Here is a 7,500-nt window from a genome sequence, read left to right as displayed (position 1 = left end):
AGCCGGAGCCGCGGGGGCCCACCTTGACGCGCCGGCTGTACTAGCAAGCCAGGGGCAAGGGGCATCCAGTGGTACCGGAACGGAGTCGGTCCGACACCGGGAAGCCGGGTGACCGTCGCTCCGAATCGAGCCCGGTGTTTTCGTGCGTGTAACAGGGCGGGCGTTTGGACCCGGTTGTCCGGGAGCGGGTCCGCAACGGCGGGAGGTTGCCTGTGTTTGGCCGGCCGGCAGTCGAACGCCTTTGGCTCCGGACTCCCGTGTCCGATTTCGGTCAGGGAGGGCTCGTTGGAAAGCCCCGGCGCTGGCGCACACTATATTATCGGCCTGGACCCCGGCAAGTTCGGGAAAGTGTCGCAGTCCCGTAGCGGCTGCCGCCCCGTCGGTCAGCGGCAGCTTATCGGGGATAACTTCGGGACGGAAAGTCCGATCCGGTTGGGGTGAACTGCTACTGAACGGGGTGGGGGGGCCGCACAGACCAGTAGCGGGCTTGTGCAGCTGCCGCTTGGCCCGGCCGAGGTACAGCCGTTGGCTGGAGACCGCTTTCCGACTGCTGAGCCGGAGCCGCGGGGGCCCACCTTGACGCGCCGGCTGTCCTAGCAAGCCAGGGGCAAGGGGCATCCAGTGGTACCGGAACGGAGTCGGTCCGACACCGGGAAGCCGGGTGCCCGTCGCTCCGAATCGAGCCCGGTGTTTTCGTGCGTGTAACAGGGCGGGCGTTTGGACCCGGTTGTCCGGGAGCGGGTCCGCAACGGCGGGAGGTTGCCTGAGTTTGGCCGGCCGGCAGTCGAACGCCTTTGGCTCCGGACTCCCGTGTCCGATTTCGGTCAGGGAGGGCTCATTGGAAAGCCCCGGCGCTGGCGCACACTATATTATCGGACTGGATCCCGGCAAGTTCGGGAAAGTGTCGGCGACCCGTACCGGCTGCCGCCCCGTCGGTCAGCGGCAGCTTATCGGGGATAACTTCGGGAAGGAAAGTCCGATCCGGTCGGGGTCAACTGCCACTGAACGGGGTGGCGGGGCCGCACAGACCAGTAGCGGGCTTGTGTAGCTGCCCCTTTCCCCGGCCGAGGTACAGCCGTTGGCTGGAGACCGCTTTCCGACTGCTGAGCCGGAGCCGCGGGGGCCCACCTTGACGCGCCGGCTGTCCTAGCAAGCCAGGGGCAAGGGGCATCCAAGGGTACCGGAACGGAGTCGGTCCGACACCGGGAAGCCGGGTGCCCGTCGCTCCGAATCGAGCCCGGTGTTTTCGTGCGTGTAACAGGGCGGGCGTTTGGACCCGGTTGTCCTGGAGCGGGTCCGCAACGGCGGGGGATTGCCTGTGTTTGGCCGGCCGGCAGTCGAACGCCTATCGCTCTGGACTCCCGTGTCCGATTTCGGTCAGGGAGGGCTCGTTGGAAAGCCCCGGCGCTGGCGCACACTATATTATCGGCCTGGACCCCGGCAAGTTCGGCAAAGTGTCGCCATCCCGCAGCGGCTGACGGGCCGCCGGTGAGCGGCAGCTTATCGGGCATAACTTCGGGAGGGAAAGTCCGATCCGGTCCGGATCAACGGCAGCCGAACGGGGTGGCGGGCCCGCACAGACCAGTGCCTGGCTTGTGTAGCTGCCCCTTTCCCCGGCCGAGGTACAGCCGTTGGCTGGAGACCACTTTCCGACCACTGAGACGGCGGGGCGGGGGGCGGCCTGCACGCGCCGGCTGCCAGAGCAAGCCAGGGGCAAGGGGCATCCAACGGTATCTGAACGGAGTCGGTCCGACACCGGGAAGCCGGGTGCCCGTCGCTCCGAATCGAGCCTGGGGTGTACGTGTGTTTAACAAGGCGGGCGTTTGGACCCGGTTGCCCGGCACCAGTCGAACGCCTGTCGCTCCCGACTCCCGTGTCCGATTTCGTTCGGGGATGGCTCGTTGGAAAGCCCCGGCTCCGGCGCACACTATATTGCCGAAGTGGCCCCGGGCGAGTTCGGGAAAGTGTCGCCGTCCCGCAGCGGCTGACGGGCCGTCGGTCAGCGGCAGCTTATCGGGGATAACTTCGGGAAGGAAAGTCCGATCCGGTCGGGGACAACGGCAGCTGAACGGGGTGGCGGGGCCGCACAGAGCAGTGCCTCGCTTGTGTAGCTGCCTCTTTCCGCGGCCGAGGTACAGCCGTTGGCTGGAGACCGCTTTCCGACCACTGAGACGGCGGGGCAGGGGGCGGCCTGCACGCGCCGGCTGCCAGAGCAAGCCAGGGGCAAGGGGCATCCAGCGGTATCTGAACGGAGTCGGTCCGACACCGAGAAGCCGGGTGCCCGTCGCTCCGAAGCGAGACCGGGGTTTTTCGTGTGTAACGTGGCGGGCCTTTGGACCCGGTTGGCCGGGCGGCAGTGGAACACACACAGACACTCGCATACACTGAGAGAGACAGAGAGAAGATAGAGATACACAGAGTGAGAAAGACAAAGTCAACTCAGTAACTGAAATGTGAAAACTGACAACTGGGAAACCAAAAGTCAGAGTGGCAAATGATGAACCAAGGTGGCAAATGATTAACTGAAAACTTGTCATTCACATTTGGGACGGAATTCAGGATGGGAATGTATTCGGCCGCCTTACCGGGGCTTGGGGGTGCTGCTTTCCCGCTTGTGGAACCGAGTTGGGGTCGTCAAATGGCCTGGTGCATTGTTTGAAACACTGGTTAATGAGTTGTCAAGGTCGGAAATCATAGAACATAAGAGCAGCTCATTAACTGAAATTTTGAACATCGACAACTGGTTAACCAAAAGCCAGAGCGACAAATGATTAACCAAGGAGGCAACTCATTAACTGAATTTCGAACATCGACAACTGGTTAACCAAAAGCCAGAGCGACAAATGATTAACCAAGGAGGCAACTCATTAACTGAATTTCGAACATCGACAACTGGTTAACCAAAAGTCAGAGCGACAAATGATTAACCAAGGAGGCAACTCATTAACTGAATTTCGAACATCGACAACTGGGTAACCAAGAGTCAGAGCGACAAATGATTAACCAAGGAGGCAACTCATTAACTGAATTTCGAACATCGACAACTGGTTAACCAAAAGACACAGGGACAAATGAGTAACCAAAGGGCCAACTCATTAACTGAAATTTCAAAGAGGCAACTCATTAACTGAAATTTTGAACATCGACAACTGGTTAACCAAAAGCCAGAGCGACAAATGATTAACCAAGGAGGCAACTCATTAACTGAATTTCGAACATCGACAACTGGTTAACCAAATGTCAGAGCGACAAATGATTAACCAAGGAGGCAACTCAATAACTGAATTTCGAACATCGACAACTGGTTAACCAAGTGTCAGAGCGACAAATGAGTAACCAAGCAGGCAACTGATTAACTGAAAACTTGTCTTTCACATTTGGGACGGAATTCACGATGGGAATGTATTCGGCCCCCTTACCGGGCCTTGGGGTGCTGCTTTCCCGCTTGTGGAACCGAGTTGGGGTCGTCAAATGGCCTGGTGCATTGTTTGAAACACTGGTTAATGAGTTGTCAAGGTCGGAAATCATAGAACATAAGAGCAGCTCATTAACTGAAATTTTGAACATCGACAACTGGTTAACCAAAAGCCAGAGCGACAAATGATTAACCAAGGAGGCAACTCATTAACTGAATTTCGAACATCGACAACTGGTTAACCAAAAGACACAGGGACAAATGAGTCACCAAAGGGCCAACTCATTAACTGAAATTTCAAAGAGGCAACTCAATAACTGAAATTTTGAACATCGACAACTGGTTAACCAAAAGCCAGAGCGACAAATGATTAACCAAGGAGGCAACTCATTAACTGAATTTCGAACATCGACAACTGGGTAACCAAAAGACACAGGGACAAATGAGTAACCAAAGGGCCAACTCATTAACTGAAATTTCAAAGAGGCTACTCATTAACTGAAATTTGAACATCGACAACTGGGTAACCAAATGTCAGAGCGACAAATGAGTAACCAAGCAGGCAACTGATTAACTGAAAACTTGTCATTCACATTTGGGACGGAATTCACGATGGGAATGTATTCGGCCCCCTTACCGGGCCTTGGGGTGCTGCTTTCCCGCTTGTGGAACCGAGTTGGGGTCGTCAAATGGCCTGGTGCATTGTTTGAAACACTGGTTAATGAGTTGTCAAGGTAGGAAATCATAGAACATAAGAGCAGCTCATTAACTGAAATTTTGAACATCGACAACTGGTTAACCAAAAGCCAGAGCGACAAATGATTAACCAAGGAGGCAACTCATTAACTGAATTTCGAACATCGACAACTGGTTAACCAAAAGACACAGGGACAAATGAGTCACCAAAGGGCCAACTCATTAACTGAAATTTCAAAGAGGCAACTCAATAACTGAAATTTTGAACATCGACAACTGGTTAACCAAAAGCCAGAGCGACAAATGATTAACCAAGGAGGCAACTCATTAACTGAATTTCGAACATCGACAACTGGTTAACCAAATGTCAGAGCGACAAATGATTAACCAAGGAGGCAACTCAGTAACTGAATTTCGAACATCGACAACTGGTTAACCAAGAGTCAGGGCGACAAATGATTAACCAAGGAGGCAACTCATTAACTGAATTTCGAACATCGACAACTGGGTAACCAAAAGACACAGGGACAAATGAGTAACCAAAGGGCCAACTCATTAACTGAAATTTCAAAGAGGCAACTCATTAACTGAAATTTTGAACATCGACAACTGGTTAACCAAATGTCAGAGCGACAAATGAGTAACCAAGCAGGCAACTGATTAACTGAAAACTTGTCATTCACATTTGAGACGGAATTCACGATGGGAATGTATTCGGCCCCCTTACCGGGCCTTGGGGTGCTGCTTTCCCGCTTGTGGAACCGAGTTGGGGTCGTCAAATGGCCTGGTGCATTGTTTGAAACACTGGTTAATGAGTTGTCAAGGTCGGAAATCATAGAACATAAGAGCAGCTCATTAACTGAAATTTTGAACATCGACAACTGGTTAACCAAAAGCCAGAGCGACAAATGAATAACCAAGGAGGCAACTCATTAACTGAATTTCGAACATCGACAACTGGTTAACCAAAAGACACAGGGACAAATGAGTAACCAAAGGGCCAACTCATTAACTGAAATTTCAAAGAGGCAACTCATTAACTGAAATTTTGAACATCGACAACTGGTTAACCAAAAGCCAGAGCGACAAATGATTTTAACCAAAAGCCAGAGCGACAAATGATTAACCAAGGAGGCAACTCATTAACTGAATTTCGAACATCGACAACTGGCTAACCAAAAGACACAGGGACAAATGAGTAACCAAAGGGCCAACTCATTAACTGAAATTTCAAAGAGGCAACTCAGTAACTGAAATTTTGAACATCGACAACTGGTTAACCAAAAGCCAGAGCGACAAATGATTAACCAAGGAGGCAACTCATTAACTGAATTTCGAACATCGACAACTGGATAACCAAATGTCAGAGCGACAAATGATTAACCAAGGAGGCAACTCATTAACTGAATTTCGAACATCGACAACTGGTTAACCAAGAGTCCGAGCGACAAATGATTAACCAAGGAGGCAACTCATTAACTGAATTTCGAACATCGACAACTGGTTAACCAAATGTCAGAGCGACAAATGATTAACCAAGGAGGCAACTCATTAACTGAATTTCGAACATCGACAACTGGGTAACCAAAAGACACAGGGACAAATGAGTAACCAAAGGGCCAACTCATTAACTGAAATTTCAAAGAGGCTACTCATTAACTGAAATTTGAACATCGACAACTGGTTAACCAAATGTCAGAGCGACAAATGAGTAACCAAGCAGGCAACTGATTAACTGAAAACTTGTCATTCACATTTGGGACGGAATTCACGATGGGAATGTATTCGGCCCCCTTACCGGGCCTTGGGGTGCTGCTTTCCCGCTTGTGGAACCGAGTTGGGGTCGTCAAATGGCCTGGTGCATTGTTTGAAACACTGGTTAATGAGTTGTCAAGGTAGGAAATCATAGAACATAAGAGCAGCTCATTAACTGAAATTTTGAACATCGACAACTGGTTAACCAAAAGCCAGAGCGACAAATGATTAACCAAGGAGGCAACTCATTAACTGAATTTCGAACATCGACAACTGGTTAACCAAATGTCAGAGCGACAAATGATTAACCAAGCAGGCAACTGATTAACTGAAATTTTAAAATTGACAACTGGATAACCAAAAGTGGGAACTCATGCTTCGGACGGGCTTACATACGGCAGGCTGACGCCCGGCAGAGGCCCGGGCTTCGCCTCCCTTGCGTAAGCGACCGTCTCCGAATCGATTAAAGGCGTAAAATCGGAGTTCAGAGCGGGAAAATTTTTTCCCGAAAACGGCCGGAAAAAAAAAAATGTCTCCTTTTCCGCCGAGCAGGGTGGCATTCGAACGGGCACGGGAAGCCGCGTCTAACGGTGTAAAAACGGCTTGGCTCCGACGCGGGAGTGCGGAGATATGGCCGTTCAAAGTTGTACTGGAAGTCCGGAAGGAGAAAAATTTGACTGCCTGTAGCCGAAAAAAGTTCCAGCGGTCGGTCACAAAAGTCAAATCCGTCCCGCTGATTTGACACTTGTCATTTCTGGCAGGGGGGATTGGCGGGGTACCTGGAGAATGGTAGGAGGTGGTTTTTCGAGACTTTATCTGTTTTCCAGATTACTGTCTAGGGCCTCCAGGTCTGCAGAGACCGACCCGGGCTGCCGTCCAACCGACTTTTAACCCTTTTTGGGTGGAAATTTATTTCCATTTTTAACCAATTTTCGGGTTTTTGGTCGGGCTTAAAAACGGCAGCCTGACGCCCGGCAGAGGCCGGGGCTTCGGCTCCCTTGCGTAAGGGACCGTATACGAAACGATTAAAGCCGAAAAATCCGAGTTCAGAGCGGGAATTTTTTTTCCCGAAATCGGCCGAAAAATAAAAAAATTCTCCTTTTCCGCCGAGCAGGGCGGCATTCGAACGGGCACGGGAAGCCGCGTCTAACGGTGTAAAAACGGCTTGGCTCCGACGCGGGAGTGCGGAGATATGGCCGTTCAAAGTTGTACTGGAAGTCCGGAAGGAGAAAAATTTGACTGCCTGTAGCCGAAAAAAGTTCCAGCGGTCGGTCACAAAAGTCAAATCCGTCCCGCTGATTTGACACTTGTCATTTCTGGCAGGGGGGATTGGCGGGGTACCTGGAGAATGGTAGGAGGTGGTTTCTCGAGACTTTGTCTGTTTTCCAGATTACTGTCTAGGGCCTCCAGGTCTGCAGAGACCGACCAGGGCTGCCGTCCAACCGACTTTTAACCCTTTTTGGGTGGAAATTTATTTCCATTTTTAACCAATTTTCGGGTTTTTGGTCGGGCTTAAAAAACGGCAGCCTGACGCCTGGCAGAGGCCGGGGCTTCGGCTCCCCTTGCGTAAGGGACCGTATTCGACCCGATTAAGCCCCGAAAATGGATCCAAATGTCGGCCGACCAAGTAAGCT

The sequence above is a fragment of the Somniosus microcephalus genome, unplaced genomic scaffold (genome assembly GCF_052327205.1).
Source record: "Somniosus microcephalus isolate GS21.2 unplaced genomic scaffold, FLI_Smic_1.0 scaffold1087, whole genome shotgun sequence".
Classification (NCBI taxonomy): Eukaryota; Metazoa; Chordata; class Chondrichthyes; order Squaliformes; family Somniosidae; genus Somniosus; species Somniosus microcephalus.
This window is presented reverse-complemented; position numbering follows the sequence as displayed.